The sequence below is a fragment of the Pectinophora gossypiella genome, chromosome 12 (genome assembly GCF_024362695.1).
Source record: "Pectinophora gossypiella chromosome 12, ilPecGoss1.1, whole genome shotgun sequence".
Taxonomy (NCBI): domain Eukaryota; kingdom Metazoa; phylum Arthropoda; class Insecta; order Lepidoptera; family Gelechiidae; genus Pectinophora; species Pectinophora gossypiella.
Window position 1 is genome coordinate 11,774,263 of NC_065415.1, and position 25,718 is coordinate 11,799,980.

A 25,718-nucleotide genomic window follows, 5' to 3' on the forward strand; every position below is an offset into this window, starting at 1 on the left:
ACTATTCCCAAGTACGATATCACTTGGGACACTGGGTGCGTGCTAGATTACCTGGCTCTCTTGTACCCTAACGAGGCCATATCAATGGAAAAACTTGCAAAAAAATGTGTAACATTACTGGCACTGGTTACCGCCCATAGGGTACAAACCCTGTCGAAAATAAATATTTATAACATTAAGATGTTTCCAGATAAGATTGTTATCAAAATTTCAGATCTCATCAAAACTTCGAAAGTCGGTACGAATAATCCAGTCCTTACCTTACCTTTCTTTCTGCAAAAACCTGGGATTTGCCCAGCCAAGTCATTAATTAGCTACATAAATAGAACGGCCTCAATTAGAGAGTCAGATTACCTTTTTATCAGTTTTAAGCGGCCTCATAAAGCCGTCACCACACAAACACTCAGTCGTTGGATTAAGTCTACACTGAAAGATTCTGGTGTGGATGTGTCAATCTTTTCAGCACATAGCACGCGCCACGCTGCCACATCCCAGGCATACAGCGCAGGGGTTAGCATTGACCAGATTCGAAAAACTGCTAGTTGGAGTCAAAACTCCACCACGTTTGGAAAATTCTACAATAGAACCATCATGACCACAAACGAGGCAGAGTTGGCTCGTGCTATATTAAATAATAATTTGTAATTTTATTTAGTTTGTAATCATCTAGACACATTATAATAATAAGTACAAGACAATTATACATTTCATCTACACTTCGTTATAGTTTTCTTTACTGCGATATTTCCCGAACCTGCTCTCAACATCTACATTGTGTTCAAGCTTATCATCTTACAGGTTACTAATCTCGAGAACGAAGCACGAAGTATAATTAACGGTTAAACGAACTTACCTGTAAGTGAAGTTCTATCGTAATTATACGAGTGCTTCGTTCGAAGAGATTAGTAACCCCCGCCCGCCCTAGACCCCAAATCTGTTCTGCAAATATCGCAAACAGAGCCCTAAACTAATGAAGCGCGCGGAGACTATCCGAGTGGGGCAGACAATATAAGACTACCCTTAAAAAAAAAAAAAAAAAGAATTACTTTTGTTATTATTTTTTTTTCTATATGCTTTCAACTATGTGTGCAATGAATGGTGTCACTATGCGTTACTACATTGTGTTCAAGCTTATCATCTTACAGGTTACTAATCTCTTCGAACGAAGCACTCGTATAATTACGATAGAACTTCACTTACAGGTAAGTTCGTTTAACCGTTAATTATCAGTGCTCTTTATTACTTTTAAGAATTGGTTTTGATATGATGTTTATTTTAGTGGTATTAGTATTAATGGCACCTTTCATAGAATAAGTTGATAAAGTAAAGAACCTTGTGTGTAGTTATTGAGTTTCAATGTTATTACTTGTGCTTACAAGCGTTTTATTCTGATAATCATTCATTATGCACGTACACAGGAAACGTCTTGGACTAAAAAGTAAAAAAAAAATCTTTATCGATGATCGTTTAGGCAGAGCGGCACCGACGAAATGGTTATTTAATGTGAAAAAATTGTAGAACTCTTTTTATTTTTCGGTTCTGGTTATGACTGAGTTAATTACCGGTTTACTATGATTTATTATATAATGCAGGAATAATTTTTGAGTCGGTCCAATGACGTATGACTGGTCCCTGGAGGAACAGGTTGGGTCGCCGCCGGCGTTACGATGCTTGGGAAGGCAAAGTAAAAAAGTTATTGGAGATAAGAGCGGTGGTGAGGAGATAGTGTTCTACCTACTGGGTCGTATCCTCAGAGATGTTGTTGACAGTTTGTACTACTACAGAGATTAAAAGTTGCCGGGTGACGTCACTCAGTCAACCAGACAAAATACACAAGAAATTATCAACCACATATTATTATTAAACTCTTTCTTCTGCACTTTAATATAGTTGATAATGACAAAAATAAAAATAGGTACAAAAGGTAGACTTATCTCTTAAAGAGGTCAATAAAAGTGAGAAGGCACACAGTATACAAGTAAAAGACACGTATATACATACATACAAATATAAACATTATAAAATAAACTCGTGACACAGAAAAGGTTTGTTATTATAAAAATGGTGACTTTTTTTAAAATCCTACATCTATATACGTAATGGGTATTTTTCATAAGTTTCATATAATTGAGAGCAAGCCTATTGGCATCAACTGGGCACACATTCTGGAAACCATGTGATATCCATTATCCAAATATAAATTCACGCTAAAAAAAATAAATAAAAAAAAATTTAAAAAAAAATTGAGCTGGGATTTGAACCAGTGACACTAAATTGTAAGTCACGCGTTCTCTGAACAGGGTTATTATAACATACTTGAGGTTCCATTTCCCTTCCTTCCTTTCCCTTCTAATATTTCTATTTTACATTTTTCTCATTTCCTCTTTTATATTGTTATGTTAAGTTTACTTGATTAAATTATCACTAAGTATTTATCATCCTTGATACTAATAAAACTAGAAATCTACAAGTCGACGCACGACCATCCCATACAAAATTACTGCCACTCTATAAAGCTACTCTTTGCGTATGCATCGCATGCAATGGAGGCTGCGCAAGCGCTGCTCCGGTTATAAATAATACCATAATGACAAGAAATTACCGTGTTTCGCTGCAACACTACATTGGACATTCCCCCTTAGATACCAGTTCATTATAAAACCTTGGACTCTGCTTCTAGTAATATTAGGTATTATCTCGAAGAAAGTGGGCGCACATGTTGGTAAACCCTAGTTTCGATATGGGAAAGTTGGGGTCATACGGTAGTCAATTTGTTGGGTACACTTATTTAAGAATTTCTAACCTGAATTCTCCGCGAGTAAGCTCAGAAATATAAGTATAGGGGAAGATTATAGACTTAATAAATATAGAATAGAATAGAAATAGTTTATTATAAAAGGGAACCACACACAAAAAAAAAACAATAACATCATATCAAATTAAAAAAAATATTAAATATAATATTTAATTATATTAAATTAATTATTGTAATATCTTAGCACAACCTAGCAAAGATATACAAGTACTTAGTAGATAAAGTAGAATATTTAGTTGCATCTTTGAGAATTGATTAAGTATCTCTATGGTAGGTACTACCTTTTGTTAGCAATAGACAGGGTGAGAAGCCAGTGGAGTAACTTTAACGTTTTTTAAGCTTGACAAAATCTGCTGGTGTGAATCTCGATGGAGACAGGATTTTTTTCTTTGTGAATTTATATTTTCTCAACATCTTCTCTTCTTCTAATCCTATTATCCCCTGCTGGGATGTAGAGCTCGAACAACATATTTCCACTTTAAAATTATTTAACTTGTCTGGTGATAGCATGATAAAAAAATAATACCTTCAAAGTAACTTATTATTTGTTAAAGTCATTCAAATATCATCATCATCAACCCATTAACGTCCCCACTGCTGGGGCACGGGCCTTCCCTATGGATGGATAGGGAGATCGGGCCTTAAACCACCACGCGGGCCCAGTGCGGATTGGTGGTTATTAACGACTGCTAATGCAGCCGGGACCAACGGCTTAATGTGCCTTCCGAAGCACGGAGGAGCTCGAGATGAAAACTTTTTTTTTGTGGTCACCCATCCTATGACCGGCCTTTGCGAAAGTTGCTTAACTTCAACAATCGCAGAACGAGCGCGTTTACCGCCGCGCCACCGAGCTTCTCAATAATAATCATTCAAATATAATTGAAACTTATTTAAAAAAGGTCGTTCTAAATTAAATAGTTTTTTGAGGGTATTATTTTTTTTTTAATTCAAATGGAATTGAAACTTATCTAGAAAAAAAGTCGTTTTAACATTATGTACTATATTCTAGACAATTTAAAATTAGCAATTTGATTGGTCTACCGTTTATATTTATGGCTGTGTGGGTGTCAGCGCTGTTATTGTAATAACTAATAATTGTTAGACGGCTTTATTGTACCGGCTTGTAATATTTCAATTTCGACACTTCATACTGAATTTATTATTTAGATACATTGTCTGTTATAATTTGTTGAGTAGTGAACACCTACGTGTTTAGTAAGATTACTGACTGCCGCGGTTTTATCAAACTTTTTAGGCCTTGTTTGACATCCCTTTACCCTTAATAAATTCCTTACTAATATTATAAATTCGAAAGGAATTGTTTGTCTATCTGTTACATTTGTGTTGTTGAGATAGTTTGGGGAGATAAACAAGGTGTTAGTGACCGTAACGAATACTGAGGGGGATGTTTCAGACCATGATTCTGGGTTGATATCAAGTGTATTTATTAATTATTTTCGACGGAAAATTTCACTTGATATTAAGTCAGAATAATTATGGTCTGAATCATCCCTCAATGTTTTCGTTACGATGTCACTAACAAAGCTAATATGAAATAAATATAATGTGGCAAGTATTTGAGCTGCTGTCATTTTGTTTATTTTGTTGATTTTTATGTAATTTTTGATGCCAAAAGATCATTGTTCTACGACTATTTTTTTTCATTAGTAAGTCTCCCAAGTTGTCTGTCCGCCTTTAATTTTAATTAATCTTCTTACTTCGTGGATGTTTAAGCAAAATACTGTTCAGTTTAATATACTGGACAAATGTTTCTACTGATAAACACATGAATATTTACTTATGCTAATTCATTACAGCCGTGTTATTAAAATGAACAGATGCAGAAATTAAAATAATTATTATTGTAGTGCATTAATATTCAGAACTCTAAAGAAATATATTTGAAACTACAAATTCTTCTCAACTAGTTCGCAATGAAGATAAAAACTAGAAGCTCAAAATGTAGGCGGCAGCATTGAGTGTTCTTTATTCTCATTTGCGCGCCTTGCAGAGAGTAAACTATTCAATCAGGTGTCGTGTTAATGGAATTATTCGTTGTATCTTTTTAATGCAGTAAACTTGGTAGAGGATTAAACAAAAAGAAGACGAATCTTTTCTTAAAAGCGCGGGGTGATACGTGTATATATTTCAAGTATCCAGTGCTCTAAAGTGGCCGCAAATACTTAATCGCCTTAAAGTATTAAGTGTCCAAGTATTTAAGTGAGCTGGTCTTGTAAAATATTTTCTTTTATTGCAAAAATTTAATTAAAAACAGGTGATTATTACCAGTACAGGTTACATCGGTTAAGTTAGGTGTAAATATATTTTCGTTTTAAGCAGGTATTTACGATAATTGTAATTTTATTTCAAACCAATATTAAATAATTAAATATCTTTTCTTATTAATATGCTAAGAAACCTATTAAAATAAGTGGTCTTCGTCGCCTTGGGTTGCAAAATTATTCATTTTATCGTTTTCTCACTTATTGCTTGATAACTATCGCGAGAAAAGCCACCATACCTGTCAAGGGATTAAAAGCCATGTGAACTTTAATGGATGACATAACATAACATAAACTCACGACTATATTGGGGTAGTCAGAGGTACATAACATAAATAACATAACCAGCCTATAAACGTTCCACTGCAGGGTACAGGCCTCCTCTCAATCAACCGGAGGGGGTATGGAGCATACTCCACAACGATGCTCCAATGCGGGTTGGTGGAGGTGTTTTTACGGCTAACAGCCGCGACCAACGGCTTAACGTACCCTCCAAAGCACGGAATCATCTTATTTTTTCGGACAATCAGGTGATTCAAGCCTGAAAAGTCCTTACCAAACAAAGGACAGTCTCACAAAGTGATTTTGACAATGTCCCCGTCGAGAATCGAACCCGGACCTCCAGATCGTGAGCCTAACGCTCTAACCACTAGACCACGGAGGCTGTAGTCAGAGGTACATCCATCGCAAAATGAACTAAGTACCCACACCTCACCGAGCTTACTGTTAGACTAACGATAGGTGGTGAGCCGCATCGCCGTCTATAATGGTCGAGCCAACTGCATCTCGAACGTAAACGGGATCAAGAATAAATTGTCAATAACATTATTTTACTCCAAAAAGATTTAAGACCATCATTATTTCATGTTATCATTTGTTTGTCATTTAAACCGTCCATTAAGTTTTACTTTTAATTAGCTTGGCTTAATGAAAATGTCGAATATAACACTTTAATACGGTCGGCATATGAATTATTAATGACAGATACGTTTCATAAATCTACACAGGTGTCTTCGATACGATTCGATTATGCAAATTACTTGTAAATGACGAGTGTTTAAGGAATATTCTGACAACCTGTTAATGTGAAGGGCTTTTTAAAATTAATGTGTAGGATTTTTTTCTTCTGGAGCAGCGACGTGGAGTATGCTTCTTAACCTCTCCGGTTGATTTAAGGAAGGCCTGTGCGCAGCAGTGAGACGTTTGTAGGCTGGTTATGTATGTTGTGCGGGTTCTTATACTGAAAGAAAGGTAAGTTGTCTTAAATTTTATCACATTTAGATCTACCTTTATTCTTCTTCTTCTCTTCTTCTATCGTGTGGGTTGAGGTGGATTACCAACCTCATCAACCCTGGTGTAAGGGTTATTATTGAGCCGCCAAAGGCCCCTAACATGACTCATGTAACGCCTACTTACTTAAATCAGTAAGTAGTAACCGAGACCAACAGCTTAACGTGCCTTCCGAAGCACGGACCATCTTACTTTTGGACAATCTGGTGATCAGCCTGTAATATCCTAACCAAAGTAAGGATCACAAAGTGATTTTTGTGATATGACCCCACCAGGATTGGAACCCGGGGCCTCGGGATCGTGAGCCCAACCCTCAACTACTGGACCACGGAGTGCGTTAGACTTTGACAATGCCAATATACTATTCACCTCTGCCTTCAGGGATATAGGCGTGGTGCTACGTTAAGTTATAAGTATTTTCTTTTACCGTAAACCCTGGAATCCTTCACATAGTTTTAACAATACCTAATTGTCCGGTTCCAAGACTCGAATCTCTGACGTCAAACCACACAAGAGGCGATTATTTATTGAATCTGTACGGACGGACGGACGAACAATGTTCTTATGCGCACGCGTCGTTAATTACAAACAAACATGGCGCGGTTATTATGCTATTAGTCTCGGAGTCGGATGGGTTTGACTTATGTAATTTTATGGCGTTTCTTAAGGTGAATTTGAATACGTCATTTTTGACGCGGTTGTAATTTCATTAGTTATTAGACTTAGGTAACTAAAATTATTATATCAATGTATTGAACAAAAGTAAACATCATCTAAGGACTTCGTATCAAAAGTCCCCGTAAGTTGCCTGCTTATCCTATTAAATGCAGTGGTCAAGAATTTATATGAACTATCTATGAAACATAGATATTTTTTGTAGTATCGAGATGTAACCAACAAAATCAAGTTACCAAAGAGCTTGTTTGGAAAAATATAAACCGATCAATCAAAGCAAAAGGCAACGGGAAGTGCCTAGTAATATGTCATGTACTTTGATTGAGCATGCGCGTACTTTCTCTGACTGTTATACTCTACTTTCTTACTTTGAAGTCATCTTCCAAACATATCAACAAAACATTTCTATTCTATTCTATTCTAGATTTCAGGGTGCCGAACCTCATAAGCAAAATCGGAACCCATACCACTTTGTTCTCCGTCGGTCTCTAGAATGTTTTTACTAAACAAAAGATAGACTCGCAAAGTGATTTCGATAATATCCCCATCGAGAGTTGAACCCGGACCTCCAGATCCTGAGCCCAACGCTCTAAGAACTAGACACTAGTATGCTGTTATAGTACAAAAGCTTTAATAAATGCCTTAGTACTTTTTCTAGCGTCTAAAATATCAAGATTATTGTAATAAGGATCAAGATGTTTTTTATTTTCAAATAATATAAAAAATACTACCTCTACAAAAGAAAAAAAACATCAAAATCGGACTTGTACCTGGAAGTAAGAAGTGAAACCCTTAATTGACTCCACTATAACGTTTTGGAAAAACTGACTTTGGCTGGCAGAAAATCTTGCCGAAGTCGTTGGTTGAGTAGGCTAATTTCCAACTAGTCAAATCAGCTACTTTTTACTAAAATTTGTATGAGAAAGCGCACTGTGACGTCATTGAAAAACGTGATAAAATGTTGGACTTATTATTACGTTTTTCTTGATTAATTAATCATAAATAAGTTAAATAGTAAAAAGAAAATGTTTATCGTTGCTTTTAGATTTGTTTTTAATTAGTTATCAGAATTTCGTAATTTATCTTGAACTAGTACACGACCCAATTTATTGAACCATATTAGCAGTCTTCCTCCTGGTGTAATATCACCCTTGTTATATGCTCCTGTTTCAGAAAGGATCATTGTCCAGAAGAGTACTGTTCATTACACACGGTACATGGTAAGTAATGCTTGTAATATGATACTGTTAGCCATTAATCAATTAAATATATTGACATGATTTATAAGTTCTGGTGAGCAATATTTGGTAGGGCTTGTAAGATGTAATATGTTTTTTGCTTTTGTTTCTTGTGGAGTTTGGTTAGGTACTTTGTGTAAGTTAGGTTTTATTTTTGTATTCTTGTAAATAATTACACGCAAGAACACGTAGCGCGTATCAAGGATAATAGGATTACGAATTCGGTATATAAGGCGAAGGTTTTTGGTAGAGTTGCCAGAGGAAGTCCTAGAAGGACATATATGGACCAAATATATAATATGTTCTTAGAAAAGGTTCAGTACGAACCGGCTGTGTGTGAAACGATTGATGAATGTGGAGGAAGCAATAGAAGTGTGTCAGGAACGAAGCAAAAGCGAAGGTGGGAAATAGTCATAAGTGTGTGTATGTTTGTTTTTTACAAAACTCAATCTCTGTCTGGCTCCAGGACACGGAGTGGAGGAGTTATCATCGCTGGAAGAGAATACATCTTCACCATACAAGTCGACTGTGGGTTAGTAGAGAAATAGCTTATTTAGGAAATAGACAATTTAGGAAAGTTCATTTTTCTATATTGTCTCTACCCAGGGATCAAGGTTTACACCTATAGACACCTGTCTAAGCATGACACTGAAAAATTCTGATGACGTCACCCGAAGTATAGGGGCCTAATTCGGATTCCAATTCGAATTTTTCAAATTACGAAAACAAAAATCGACCGTTTCAGTTCTAGAATAGTGATTGACTATAATTTAGTATAAAACCGACAATTCCGACAGAGCGTGCGTAGAATTCTGATGTGCTTACAAGTTATCACTATAGAGACTGGAGCTTACATGTACTAAGTACTTAAGTACCTATCCAATTCTATTTAGCATTAAACTTTTACTACCTATATATTATGTAACGATAATTTCAGGTATATTTACTGGGTGTCACGATGTCGTCAGTTTGATGGTACATCTTTACTGCTAAACATCAATTTCACGTTTACGAGAAACAGCTATATCTTACCATACCAGATTGAAGGCTGTGCTTGCAGTTTATGCCGTATTTTATAGACCATACATTCTATGTATTGCCAACTTAAGAAGATATTTACCCACTACCCAGTGGGTAGTGGGTTTATATGATGTTCATGTTTGGTAGATATTATAGGCAGTAGGCAGATAATCTGTCACAGAACAATACATGCATACCGGCTACTGTTATCCCTGATACTGACTTCCCTGCCCCGTGCATGGCTAAGATAAGATAAGATATTTACTGCATTCCTGATGTTTTACAAAAGTCTTAAAAATAAAAGAAAGTACAAACAGGAACCCTGTAAGGGCACTACAACAGCTTAAAATTTAAAGAAAAAATAGTAAAGATTATGTTAAAAAATTAAATTAGAATAAAAGATAGCTACATTTACAATTATCAGTATTTCATAGATTCGTTAAAAAACTCAAGCAGCGTATAGAATGCTTTTTCAGTTAAGTATGTGAATCATTTCCCTCTTTAAACGCTTATTGCTATCGGTCCGCTATGGTCGATTGATTCTTTCAACGTGATACCAATTATCTATGTTCCAAATATGAAATTAGAATCGTAAAGTCGAATTCAGTGGTTTACGTGGCACTTACATACTCATGCATTCTCCAAACCCAGCCATCACGAATTCTAGGATACCAAAACAACATCAGTCAAGGAATTCAAACCTTCCTCTCTGTGCGTAAACAGACAGTAAACAGAATAGTCTCCTGTGAAACGACTCAACAAATTGTTACCAGTAAACATTTAATGGATATTAACTTTACATAAAAGGCAAGAATTCGCTTAACACCAGTAGTAAACGCCGCAAACACGATGACATTTTTTCTGATTGAAAATGAAAGAAGTCTGCGTGAAAGGTGTAAAAAGTGGACAAAAAGTTTCGAGATTCGGCCATTCAATTTATAAATATGAAAAGAATAGATATACATGACGAAAAAAGTTGCAAGACTAAAAATAAGAAACAACATGTTCAGGGGCTTATTCAATGGGAATGTGATAAAAACCGACAAAGGAACTTTATATCAAAACTTGCTGCAATTTCTCTAATAATAGGCTATTTTCGCATCCTAGTCAAGTAATATCTTTTTAAGTAATGCCAAAACGAAATCTATCTAATTAATTTCTATGAAAATTTATCGTAGTGACGTCATCAATAAGGGCTGACCATCATACTTCAATTTCAATTCTTGAAAATAATGACTGATTTTTGGTAATCTTCTCTTAGCAGATTAGCATTTTAAATTTTATCTTTGACCATATTTTACTCGTGGCTTTGGTTTAAGGATATGAGTTTCTGTATTGTATGTCTTCATTTAGACATATTGTTCAGCTTCGTAAGCCTTACCACCCACGTTCAGAGACCTGTCACCTGCCCTTCACCTTAGAAGTTGTAAAACATCTATTGTAATTACTTAAGGAAACTGCAAAACGCAATTATTTTGCGTAGCTTTTCTTTTGTCGGCGGCTTTGAGAGAAAGGGCCACAGAGCGCGGAATCAAAGGACGCATAACTAAAATACTAGAAGTGAAAAAGAAAATACTAGACTCGGCAATTAGTAAACTTAAAATAAACCTGCTTCGGGTATAAGCGATATCGAGTTATCTCACTCTTTTTATGATAGAATAGTGATGTACAATGTGCGTCATTTGCGTCCCAACCGCTTCCTTTGTCCACTGTCTGAGCGTTGGGTTCACGATCTGGAGGTCGCGGGTTCAAATCCCGGTGCAGACATATCACAAAAAATCACTTTGTGATCCCTATTTTGGTTTGGACATCACATGCCAATCATCCGATTAACCGAAAGTAAAATGTTCCCGGTTACTAGACACTTACTGATGTATTAATTATTTAACTATTTCATCGTTACACGAGCCATATTAGGGGTATTTGGTATGACACGAAATTACTTCCGTGCTCTGTGAAAGACGAACGGTGCCTGAATGCAAGAAAAATCACCAGTTTCTATTCAAACAATTGAACAGACATGTGAATGCGTTTTGAAAGGGGTGACGTTCGTGCTTCCGCAAGTGTCATTTGAGCTAAGTACCTTTCAAGCGCAATCAGTTCTAGTACTCATAGATGATCAGTTTTGTAGCTTCGTAGAAATGTTTTCTTTATTTTTTCTTAAGTACTTCTACTTAATAAGCTTCTATACTGGTCTAAGAGCAAATAAAAACCAGAAAACTTTCATAGGAAACTGTTTTTAACTAATCGGGCATCGGCAAGAACTGTTTTTCTAACATGATCATCACCAGCCCATTAACGTCCCCACTGCTGGGGCACGGGCCTTCCCTATGGATGGATGGGGAGATTCTAACATGATGAGGATAAAAATTAGAAGCTGAAATGTAGGAGGCAGCACTGTTGAGAGTTCCTAAATTTTGTCAGTTCTTCGTACTGTCCTGCTAAAATTCGTGTTAAATTACTATAAAATGTGCAGCACCGTGGAGTGTATCTGAAGGATGAGTTACGAAAAATTATTAAGCAGCCAATTGGACAAAGGCAGTTTTGATTGAAAATAAGTTTTTCTAAGTTCTCTTGTTGTTGAGTTGATTTTCTTTTCAGGTCCAGGGTTCTAATCTAATGGGGACATATCACAAAAATCACTTTGTGATCTCTAGTTTGGACATTACAGGGTGATCACCTGATTGTCCGAAAGTAAGATGATCCATGCTTCGGAAGGCACGTTAAGCCGTTGATCCCAGTTACTACTTATGAAAAAGTCAGGGGCCTTTGGCGGCTCAATAGTAACTCTGACACCAGGGTTGATGAGGTTGGTAATCCACCTCACAACCCACACGGTAGAAGAAGATCTCTCAGTATTACTAAAACACCAGCGCAACACAAATGTGAACTGGTTTAAAAATGAGAGATATAATAATGTTCGTGCCTTTCATTTTTTTATTATATTTCCTATCACGTTATCACACGACTGTCGGTAACACAACTCGTGTCTAAGTGTCGCTGGAACCATTGTGCATAATCCGTTATGACGGAGATATGCAATTTCGCAAACGCTTTACATGCAGTCCACTCTACATAACGGTTAGCTAGATACCGTTTATAAGGGAAATAGAGTTGTGTGGACAGCGGTTCTCAAAGCTAGGCCCACTTATATTTTTTTTCCTAGAGAAAGTATTATTTGTGATTGTTATTTTCCGGGCGATAAAGAGTTATTACAAATACTTATACGATTTACTTATAAAACTAAAATCTAGCCTAAAGTAATATTATTATGTTAATCACATGTTAACAAAAAAAAATAGCGTATGAAAATATTTTGATCGCCATAACTCATTTTTTAAACAAAATCTATCAGAAGTGCTAATGCCTGTAGACACCATGGTGTCTACAGGAGTATTTTTTTAAATTGTTTCAGTATGTTTCGTATGAATCGCATAGAGCTACTTTGTGGATGCTTGCTAAGTATAATGGACGAAGCTGAAGTTTATTCCGCGGAATCTAGGTGAATGAATGAATCAACACTTTATTGCACACACAAACACAGGTAGGCTAATGGTTCGTGGAAAATTATCCACAGTTCCACGAATAGCTATCAACTTAGTCATTTAATTGCTGGATTAGTAACTTTGTTTGTGACGTGAATAAAGAGCTCATTAGACAAAGGCAGTTTTGATTGAAAATAAGTTTTTCTAAGTTCTTTTACATTGTACCACCATAGAAGCAAAAAAGTTATTAATAAAATCTTTACTCTCCTTAGATTACGAATCAACAGAAGAGCTTTTAAAATAGAATAGTTATTTTTATTTTTATGTTTTTCCTTTAAGTACATCTTTTTCTAAATATTTTTCTTATACTTACCCACTGTATTAATAAATAGTCTTAAGGATAAATTGTAATTCCTATTTAATTGGTTCCCCAAGACACAGGCTTAGCCTAGTTTAGGGACCCCTGTTTAATTAAGCAATGTTATTATCTGTATTTTTGTAATTGCACTAAAATAAAAAAAAAATAGATCTATTACAAATAAATAATTATCATTTTTAAACGTGACTGTATTTCATAGAAATAAAATTAAACACTTATGAGGTTTGTGGTTTAAAAGTTTAGGAACCGCTGGCATGCGCAGTAAGGAAATTGTTGCAGGTTTTTGAGATACATCGTGTAGCCGAGATGTGTATGTTTGCTTAGAAACTGTTGGTCTAGTTCAGAGTATGAATTATACCTATAGAACAGGTGCAAAGATTTTAATCTTAAACTAACTTTTAATTTTTAAACTATTTCTTTTTCCGTCGGTCAATGGCTGATCTCAAAATCCGCAGGAACTACATTGGGTCGCCAGAGGCCCCTGATATAAATGACTAGTTACTAAAATAGTTCAATAAATAACATCTGGGGCCAGAGACTTATCAGGTTATTTCAGTCTGCCTACTTAACTAGGCACAGACTGGGCTGTGGCCTGCTGTGGGATGTTATCCTATTGTTATTATCATATCTTGTCACATATACCTACACACGGTGCATACATTATTCTCTGTGCCGTAACACTATTATACTGAGGAGTACCTTTATTTAATACTTATTGCTATTTAAAGCACAAGAAATTAATGCTAGCAATTTCTCGGTAACCTTCATAAAATGGACATGGCACACGCAACCTAAATAAAACACGACACGAAACGAAGCTTGCAATCGGTTTTCAATGAAATTAAATGTTCTCGGAAACGAATATTAAAGTGAATAACACCTGATATGGCGTATGTGGTTTTCGTCGAAATTTTTTATTCAAAGTAAAAATATCGGTTAATATAATTACGCATATACATATGCGTTCAACCACTGAGAATAAGGAAACAGCATAAAATGCGTTATCTTTCTGAGCATAATCATCATCTCCCTAGCATTATTCCGTTTATCACAGGGCCCGGTTACCTAACCTGAAGATTCAGGTACAAAAGGAACATTAATGCCTGCCTGACCTTCAAACTCGAAGGGAAAGGTAGCCAAATTACAGGACAAGTATACATACCCCCGTAAATTTTATACATTTGTCGGGTAGGTATGTAGGTTTGCTCACGATGTTTTCCTTCACCCCTGATCACGTGACAATTATTTAAGATCCAAAGATGACATCGAAAACTGACAATAATTCCTTCAACTTCCTCCCGTGCTGGATTAAACTTTCGACCTCACAAGACTTTCAGTAGTTTCATTTCGATGTCGATTCTTTTTCTCCAAAATCGTGGACAGTATACACTACACATGGCTTGAAACTACTAAGTATCTACCCTTTACAATTTTATCGAACAAGAGAGTACTTATAAAAATCCTTACTCAGCCACTGCGTTCTAAGCAAAATATTGATAACGGCCCCGCCCAGCATTTAGCTGCAGTACTTCCTCAGTCTTTGTGTACAGTTCGATACTGCATCACAGATTTATCTGGCAGTATGCTAGACCACCCCAGCTTGCCACAGGTGCCCAATGAAGGCATTACACAGAATCGCCCATTATGATTAAATGGAAATTGCCTGCGCAGTCTACGTTTGCAATCAAGGCCTCTAGGGATATTGATTAGTAGCGTTTAGTGATCTCTTTTACGTGATAAGTTAAGTACATAATAGTAATACTTGGGACGTATGGGCTGGGTGAAGGCAGGAATGTTGACGCAGTAATGAAACTAGGAGTTCGTAAGGGTTTATTACTAGAGTCATAATAGAGAATGGACGTGTTAAATTTTATGTTAGTTTTTACTTGCCTATGAAATTTGCTTTAAATACTTTTTCAGTGTTATTACGTGACAAAACGGCTAAAGTGCATCTGTTGTAGGCAAATGTTATTATTCTTCTTCTTTGCGAGTCGATGGCGGTCGAAGCTAAATTTTTGCTGACCAATAATTGGCCACACTTACGGCATGAAACTACTAAGTAAGGTTTGCTCACGATATTTTCCTTCAGCGGTGATCACGTGACAATCATTTAAGATCCAAACATCAAATCGGCAATGTTATTATAGTATTCAAGAATATTTTGCAGATAAACTAAATACTTAATAGCATCGATATCTCAAGCTCTATTATTTAAAGACTGTTTGATATATTTCTGGTATTTAGTTTTACACGTGTACTAGTATTGTGTTATATAATTTTGTAACTTTATAATAATTTTGTTACCTTATTAGTAATAAGTAATAAGTTATTACTTAATATTATAATACTTAGATGATATCTTATGATATTGATATTATAAGGCACCTCATGTAGATACCATCTTACTATGTTCCACCTTAATTATGTTTGCGACATGCAATAAATGAACATATGAAATATGAATATGAAGTTGCGGACAATGTAATCGAATGAAATCACATGTATAGGTAATGGATTTTGCGATTACAGTCGCTTTTTGTAATCGTTTGCAACTTGACTAAGGTACATTGTTGCACAAATCAATAAACTTTTCAATCAATCATAGGCAATTATTATAACCGACTAATATTTTAACTTCATATTTTATTAACTTAAATAAGCTGAGTATGGCTACGAAAAAAGTTCGACAAAATGTTAACTATTTTTGTTTGTTTTTAACAAGCTTCAAGAAAAGAAGGGGCTATGATTGTGACCAAACAGTTTTAGAGGTTACAAACTTTTGGATGATTGAAAGAGTTTGAAGTTTGTTTAAAAATCGCCAAAGTCTGTAAGCAACGTTTGTCGGTCTTCAAATTTCCTCTATTTGAAAGCTATCAAGCGAAATGATCGATTCGCTGAAGTAATTCATTTCTTGGAGTCGTAGTATAACTCGATACATAATAAAACGCTGTCTCAATAACATTCCGCAACAATTGGCGAGTGTCACCTTACTGTTTTCAATATAAGATAAACAAGGATATCGATACGACCACACAAGATGGTTTACAGGCGGTCTTTGAGAAGTTATTGGTGCTAATTCCTGTAAATACCATCTAATTTTATTTTAAGTTATATCTGTCCTTTTCTTATCCGCCGAAAAGGAAAGGGACGGGTAATCGACAAGCATAAAATTTATGGAACACACGTCAATTTTAAGCACAAATCTAAACCAACCGTCTAAAAATTTTACGTCAGTCAATAACCCGACACATTAATTTACTCATTCTTCCTAAAATTAAGAGCTGTGAATCATCCGTCCCTTTCCTTTTCGACGGATACGAAAATGACGGATATAACCTAAAATAAAATTAGGCGGTGTCTGCAGGAATCGGGGCCATTAAGTTACTAAGTTACCAAACTTACCCACTGTAAACTCACCCATTGGGTGAGTTGCCAGCTTTTCAAATTATTAGTGGTCATTTTACCTAATACTATTACGAATTTGCAGCGTAACGCCCTCTTTTGAGAATAAAACAGAAAGACAAAATCAGAGATCAGAGAGAATCAGTTACCTACAATCAGCTAAAGTGAAATATATTGTGTGAAATGACCACTAATAATCTGAAAAGCTGGTAACTCACCCGCTGGGTGAGTTTTTAGTGGGTGAGTTACCACCTAATAATTTTGAATAATCAAAACTCAACTCGTAATCACCTCCCTAACGTTATCCCGTTTTTCACAGGGTCCGCTTATCTAACCTGAAGATTTGACAGGTCCAGTTTTTTTACAGCGACTGCCTGTCTGACCTTCCAATCCGCGAAAGGAAATCCAGCCCAATATAGGTTAGGTCACATACCTCCGAAATTCATTTCTCTGGTATGTGGGTCCAAAACTCAACTCGTAGTATTCGCAAAAAAAGAAAAAAAAAATAGGTGAAAAAGTAAGTAATAAAATCTCCAAATAAAACGTTTATTTTCATAGGCTTTATTCGTTGATTATATTTTGAAAGAATTATTGCGTAAGTACAGTATAGGTACATTACATAGGTACTCCCGATATTCGTCAGATTGCGTCCAGTTTGTGAGTTTATACAATAAGCTATATATATTATAATATCCGGCCACCTACCTATAGTTAATTGCTATCTGAAGCAAAATATCGAATATGATTTAACCTACAAACTATTATGAAAGACATAAATCACTAAATATCTATCAAATTATATTTGTTTATAAGTTCTAACAAAATCTGACTACTCATAGAAGTTAAAAATAAGTAAACGATTCAAATATTAGAGTGCGTGGAACGGTGGGGTAATCTGTCGGAGTATCGTCGGTAGCCGCGCTTGGGTGGCGCGCGCGCAACACGCGAGCTGGGCATGCGCGAGAAGCGTCCACTCCGGCCCGCCTCCTGCGAGAAATGAATAAAGATTAGTTATGCAGATGGTACTGTTAGGTAAAAAAAGTTATAGGTAAGTAACAAAGAAACAAGTTATATCTTTAGATCATAAGTACTAGAAATCAGAAATAAATGGTTAGCGAAGTTTAGTATAACATATTAGGCTTGTAAATGTGTAGATATATATAAGTCAATAGACAGCTAATCTATGTATAATAATGAATAAGTAGTTATATTATGTCCCTTTAGTAAATAATTCTGAAGGTAAAAGTGGTAAAAACCTTTTGGTTTTTCAAACATCCCTGATGACTTTCTAGTTTCTACCTACTTCCCCATCTGCGCGGTCACTCTCCGGCAACCTTGTCCGCGAGTGTGCGTCAAGCTAGCGGCCTCAAAAAAAAAATGGGCATGAAAAAATAATTTGACCATACCAAAAAATAGTACTCTTATTGAAAAAAATAGTACCTGTTGTAAAAAAATTAGTACCATCACGGTTCTGGATTTATAGCCATGTTTTATTGCACTTGCTAGCTTGACGGTGAGCGAAATTTGGCGAGAGTTAACGACAAGGTCTTTCGCTTTGATTTAAACGCCAAAAAATAGTACCGAAATAGTACTCACCCCCTGCAAAATACCGAAAGTAGTACTTCAACGGTTCCAAAGTTATAAAGGCAGTTCTTTGATCCCGCTAGCTTGACGTTTTGAAAATACCTATTATCTGGGGAATGCTTGCATACTTCAGTTTGTAACTAATGTCAATAAACTCGTATGAAATAGTACTCCCTACCATCATAATTTGGACCTGATTCTCTTTGTAGAAATATGTCAAAAAGTCATTATAACCTATGTCATACATTTATCAAGACAAGTACAGTCGCGAACAAAATTATTACACATGGTCAAGAATGTTGTCAGATTTTAGTATTTTTCCCCATTTTTGGGTAAAAATTGGTGAAGTGCCAGGGTTGTCAGATGAAAGTAATATCATTGTTGCAACTCTTTGAGTTATTCTACAAATACTGCAAATTGTTTAGTAACAAACACTTCGATCCGTAACAAATTCAACATGAAGGTATAAATTATAAAATAAAACAGCAGATTAAAAATGTATTATGATGTATTAAAATCACAGATTGTTTTCGATAAGAACTAGACCCATGCAGCCATTTTCTATTAAAATTTGTGCATATGGGTGTATGCAATAGGAATTTTTTGTAATAGCAGCACTCTGAAGTGCAAAGAAATGGTAGGGTAGACCTCAAAAATGGCAATACTTACGAATAAATTGTGAGGTTATGTAATTGTCTACGTGACTGTATCAACAACAAATGTATGGCATAGGTTATGATGATTTTTTAACATTTCTACAAAGAGAATCAGGTCCAAATTATGATGGTAGGGAGTACTATTTCATACGAGTTTATTGACATTAGTTACATACTGAAGTATGCAAGCGTTCCCCAGATAATAGGTATTTTCAAAACGTCAAGCTAGCGGGATCAAAGAACTGCCTTTATAACTTTGGAACCGTTGAAGTACTACTTTCGGTATTTTGCAGGGGGTGAGTACTATTTCGGTACTATTTTTTGGCGTTTAAATCAAAGCGAAAGACCTTGTCGTTAACTCTCGCCAAATTTCGCTCACCGTCAAGCTAGCAAGTGCAATAAAACATGGCTATAAATCCAGAACCGTGATGGTACTAATTTTTTTACAACAGGTACTATTTTTTTCAATAAGAGTACTATTTTTTGGTATGGTCAAATTATTTTTTCGTGCCCATTTTTTTTTTGAGGCCGCTAGCTTGACGCACACGTCCGCGAACCGTCCATCCCCACCGACGCAAGCGCCGTTTCATCTACATAATTACTCCAAGCTCATTGGTGACTATTAACCTCATGATAATTCGTGCGCCCGCGTTTAATTATTACCGTATCAGACGGACTGACATAATGAAATATGATGGTTTTTCGGTTTTGATGGTTTGGGTATTATGGTTTTCGGTGTCGGATGTCAAGATTCAACTTTTTGTCATAACACAAGCTCACGACTATATCATATTTGGGGTAGTCACGGATACCTATATCCATCGCAAGATGAACCAAGTATCCACACCTCACGGAGTTTTTTGTTAGGCCAGCGTGATAGTGGGGAGCCATATAGCCGTCTAATACTTAGTGTTAGTGAAAACTGCACTTAAGGTAGTAACTTATTAGTGCAAGTCCGGAAACGGGGTTCGAACCGTTCGAACACATTTGAGAAGCAAGCCGTTGAACCACAAAGCCACAGTGACTATTGAATGCCATGTTAGGTAGAAATATTAGGGCTTTACGTTACTAGGATATGTATCGTATTTAATGTATGTACATTTTGATGGTGGTGCAGCTGTGATTATCATATGTTCAGTCATGAGCAATATAATGTACCCACTTTAGGACTCTGTCGCACTAACATATTTGACATTTAGTGAGACTTACAATTCAATTTGTCAAAGGAGTTAATGTGACATGGTACCTAAGTGTATGTATACATATTAATGCTCGTGACCGTTCAACATTGACGGAAAACATCGTGAACACACACCACATACCCACAAATGACCTGGTTTTTCCTTCGGAAGAATTGGAAGGCCAAACAGACATCTTTTCTGTAAACTGGACTTCAAATCTTTAGATAAGATAAGCGAACCCCGTAAATAAAATGGAATAACACTTTAGAGATGATGAAATAAGTATAAGGGTATTTTTAACATAAAAATAAATAAATATTTTATCCAAGGCCTATATCCTTGACCTGAATTTTTCAGGTTAAAAGGTCAAATGGCAGGTCGCTTCTGTGAAATGCCGGAGCCTATCAATTTCTTCAGGTTAGGTAAGCAAGCCCTTAAATAAATGGGATAAAAAATGTTTTTAATAAGTACTTTTTCCTTGTTTCACACTAAGTTACAAGAATATTTTTCTTTATTATTTCTAGAAAAGTTAATGTGTGTTGTACAAATTTAATATACCTGAATTAATTACTTTTAAACATACATAAACATACATAAACTCACGCCCGTAATACCTAATGGGGTGGGCAGAGCCACAAGTAATCAAAGACAACTTGCAGCCACTGTTGATACGAAACATCAACAGTGTCATGTTGTTGTTTACTTTTAAAATTTTAAGGAATTTGCTTATTCTAAATTTACTGTTGGTATACTTGACATTTTATACCTACCACGCTTCTTTGTTCCAGATTAACCACCTTACAAATAAAAAACGAACCAGGGATGAACGTAGGTTTAAAACTGGGCACCCTCAGGCCTGTTGTCTTAAACGTTGTACCGGGTGAGAGCCTTCAGCGCTCCCCATTTGTCCGGCCAAGTAGTTAATGCCATCTGCGGCAAATCTACAATAAGTCACGTCAAAAAAAAAAAGTAGGTTTAAAAATTGAATCCAATTATCATACAATTCGACTGAACTTTGCTTGGTTGCCAAATACTTAAACCCACGTTCATCCCTGGTTTATTTTTTATTTGTAAGGTGGAGTGTTTGATATAAAAATACATCTACAAAATCACGAATTCTTCGCATTGTTCAAATCTTACTATTTTGCTGACGCTGTTATACCACCCGCTTTTTCCACTGTCATCATAATCCTCATACATTCCCTTACTTTCGGCATCTGTGGTCCAGTGGTTGAGCGTTGGACTCACGATCCGGAGGCCTCAGGTTCGAAACCCGGTGGGGACATATCACAAAAATCACTTTGTGATCCCTAGTTTGGTTAGGACATTACAGGCTGATCACCTGATTGTCCGAAAGTAAGATGATATCCTTGCTTCGGAAGGCACGTTAAGCTGTTGCTCCCAGTTACTACTTACTGATGTAAGTAAGTAGTCGTTACATGAGCAATTTCAGGAGCCTTAGCGGCTCAATCATAACAATGACACCAGGATTGATGAGGCTGATATTCCACCTCACAACCCACACGATAAGAAGACCGTAAGGTCGGTAAGCAAGTAATTGCTTACCGCTTCAGAGTAAATCATGGTCATGAGCAATATCATGTACCCACTTTAGAACCTTGTCGCACTAACACAATAATTCACATTTAGTGTAGCTTACAGTTCAAAGAAGGAAAGAAAAATATTTATTTTAGAAATAAGTAGGTAGGTCTGTACACAGAATAGAGTAGTGAACAAAATAATATATTCAAACCTTGGGGGTTAAATAACCCAGATTGAAGCAATTCATCTAAGAAAGCAATATTGCAATTTGACATTTGCGCATATAAAAGTAAGTGCGCAATGCAAACGAATGTCAAATAAGCAATATTGCTTTTTTAGGTGAATTGCTTTGATGTGGCCCTTTTCTCTAAAAAGGGACCATAGTCTTGGCGTTTCCTTAAACGTACTGAACACATTACTACTAGCACATTATTAATAATACAACGACCAGTCCAGTCCCAGAGGCTCTGCATAATCAATTTAAACTAGATGCACCAGAATGCATCGCGTCTGTTCTCTGCATCAGCCGACCGCATGTGTGTTTTGTGCATTACCACACTTGTATGCCATGTTTGTTCTACACACAGCGTAACCTGTGCACACTAAACATTAATTCTTCACAGGAAATAAGAGATGAAACATCGGTCAACAGAGAAGCCAAGCTATATTTACCGTCGGTATAATAAGAACTGCAAAGTAATAGTGAGAGTGTCTAAGAAGTGTAGCAGCAAATGTATCTTTGTCGGAACGCCAGGTATAAAGGACTTTTTGTAAACGCTCTGTTTTAATAACGAATTTAGAGATTATTTATTCTCTAATAAAAGTCAAAATTGGGTGTGAACGTTTTTTGTTTGTTTATTAATAGTTCCGGAGTGGGTTTTATTGAATTTGTGGGGCTTTTGTGAAATTAGTCTTGAAAGAAGACCGCCGTGATATGGCAATTATAAAAGGACTTTAAAATGTTGAGACAGTTAAAAACAAAATTAGCTTAGAGTAAAACAAAAAATTGTTAAAAAAAGATCTAAGTACATGCGTGTTTATAACTGAACGTAGGTAAGAGTCTGCTAAATCGTGGCTAAGATTTTATTTATACCTATTTCAACATTTGAAAACTCTCGGCATATTATGGGAGCAAGCTACAGAGACTGCAAAAGACCGCGAGGAATGGACATCCCAATAGGTGATAAACGAATTAGAAGACAAAGAGATTCCAACAGTTCCAACTTTGGAAGATACATTTACGATTAGGTAACAAATAAGAAATGGAATTATTACATTATGACACACAAAAATTAAAAAAGTTGCCTTATGATACTAATTAAACACCAATTAAATATTTATATAAGTAGGCAGTTTACAATTAGTGCGTCAGTCAATCCGTACTTGTCATTTCCGTTATTAATAAATTTATCTCAATAGTAATAAAAAATAAAATTAGTCAACGAAAAAAGTCAACAGAGCAGGCATAAAGTCAAAAACATTTAGAAAAACTAAACATCCAGAGCACGCGAGTCACGCTTAGACAATTTATGAAAACAATTTAGAATTAAACACAGACAGGCGTCTTGCATCACTCAAATTATGCTCAGTCTCAAAAGATAGACTGAATAGTCCCTTTGTCGGCGGACAAAACCTTGCAGGTTGTAATTTTATAGAGTTGGCCCGCCTACAACACGGGGTCTTCTTTGAGGGTAACCCACGCAACCTTTAAGCTAGGTATGGAGGCGCGAAAGTTGGATACGTCAGGATTTTGGATTTCTTTGGTACAACTGTCCTTTTTGGTTAAGTTATCATCTAAAAATAAGTATGCGAAGCTTTTCTAAAATATTTTTCGTAGCCAAGTTAAGTTTCAATAAGTAATTATTATATTTAAACTAAAAGGTACTTATTAAGATTTATGATAATAATCAAGGAACCATCGTATGTTTACTTTCATTATTCCACTTAAACTAGTTTATAATAGTAATGCAAATGAAAAACTGAAATAGAAACACAGAGAAAGAAAAAACACCTTTTAGCCACCTGTGAAATAGTTTGCGTAAAAAATTACAAAAACAAAAAAAACAAAGTAGGAGATCTTACAGGCTTACAGGTGTCTACCTATCAACTTGATCTAACAAAAGTGGGTAGGCGATGTACCACTGACTACCACAATTAGAAATATAACCGTGAGCTCATATTATGCATAAGAAACTTTGTTTGCACACAGGAAACAAAAAGAAAATTAATATACCACCTCCATTCCACAGTTCTCAGCTCAACGTCCGAACCTACAAAAACGTACGGGATCAAAATTATACAGGTTTAATTAAATCGACATTAATCCCCACTATTTGGGGGTAGAAGTCGTGTTTTAAGGCCCTGTCCGTCATTATGTCGTTTACTTTGGGATTCGACACAAATCGTTTGGAATTCTTGTTTTATGTCAAGGGACTTTGGTGAACCTCTTCCTAATAAAGATAGCTGACTATCTAAAGGAATGTGTGTTTTATACACACTATTTGGCCAGTGATAAAAACAACTTGAAATGTACTATCTTCTTCTATCGTAAGGGTGTGCGGTGGATTCCCAACCATTAACCCTGGTGTCAGGATTACGATTGAGCCACCAAGGGCTCCTGACATGGCTCATGTAACGACTATTAACTTACATCAATAAGTAGTAACCAGGATCAACGGCTTAACGTGCCTTCCGAAGCACGGATCATCTTACTTTCGGACAATCAGGTGATCAGCCTGTGATGTCCTAGCCAAATAAGGGATCACAAAGTGATTTTTGTGATATGTCCCCACCGCGTTTTGAACCCGGGACCTCCGGATCGTGAGCCTAACGCTCAAACCACTGGACCACGGAGGCCGTTACTATAATGTACTACAATGTTTATACTAAGCATGCGCAATGACTATAAGCTGGATCTATACAACTTTTATTATAATATAATTGTCTTATGTCAAAGCGATCGAATGAGGCGAGCAAACATCAAATATAGAACTCTTTATTATTAGTAGATTCTTAATTGTAACAACCAGAATAGAAAGTGTCATTACTGCGCAAATATCAGAAGAACCTATTGGACAAAATACATAAATACTTACGCCTATTTCTTCAAAGTATGTGACATTGGTAAACTTACAAGATCTATACTTTTTTTTTGACGTGACTTATTGTAGATTTGCCGCAGATGGCATTAACTACTTGGCTGGATAATTGGTGAGCGCTGGAGGCTCTCACCCGATACAACGTTTAAGACAACAGGCCTGAGGGTGCCCAGTGGGGCGCGAACCTCGGCTCAGGGCGTCGTCTGGGAGGAAAAATATTTGAAAGAATTAATCGACCCTAGTGGGTCGATAGCGATAAGCGCTGATTGAGGGAAATCGTCGACCACGGGTCCTGAAGTGTTTGGTGTCGCGAGCTGATTGGCTGCCTCTATGGCTAGAGAAATTGAAATACAAATATTTATGTTGTTATAAGAATTATTTTTTTTAATGTAATTCCTAAACAAATCATTCTATTATTTTATTACATAAAGCTTGTGGGCATCGCTGCAATTCGCATCTGTTTTATTAACAGTCGTATAAACGTTAAAAGAAGGGGCTTACTTAACCATTTTGTCGACTTAATCCTACCTTTGTCATACCAATGTTAGCGGGATAAACCCTTTTTAAAACGGTTGCTAATATTATAATTTATAAACGTAATATTTCAAACTATATACCTGCTTTGTTTGTTGCTTATAATTGTATTATTTGTTATGATTTAATTAGAATAAATGATTTTTAACCCAGTTAACTGATTCTTCTTCTATCGTGTGGGTTTTGACTGGTGTCAGGGTTATTATTGAACCGCCATAGTCTCCTGTAACGACTACGTACTTACATAAGTAAGTAATAACCGGGACCAACGGCTTAACGTGCCTTCCGAACCACGGATCATCTAACATTTGGACAATCAGGCGATCAGCCTAATCATCAGTTAATTGATTGAAAGGCCAGTATCCAGTGGAACGTATGTATAAGGGTTTTATTCGTGTTATATTGTTATTTGATAACTTATGACTCTGTCTACCCTTTTACAAATCAAGGGCGAGATATTAGTAAAATGTCTGATGGAAGGGAACGGGTCTCATTTAGTTCCTCTTACATTAAATTTTAATCGTTATTTGACAACTT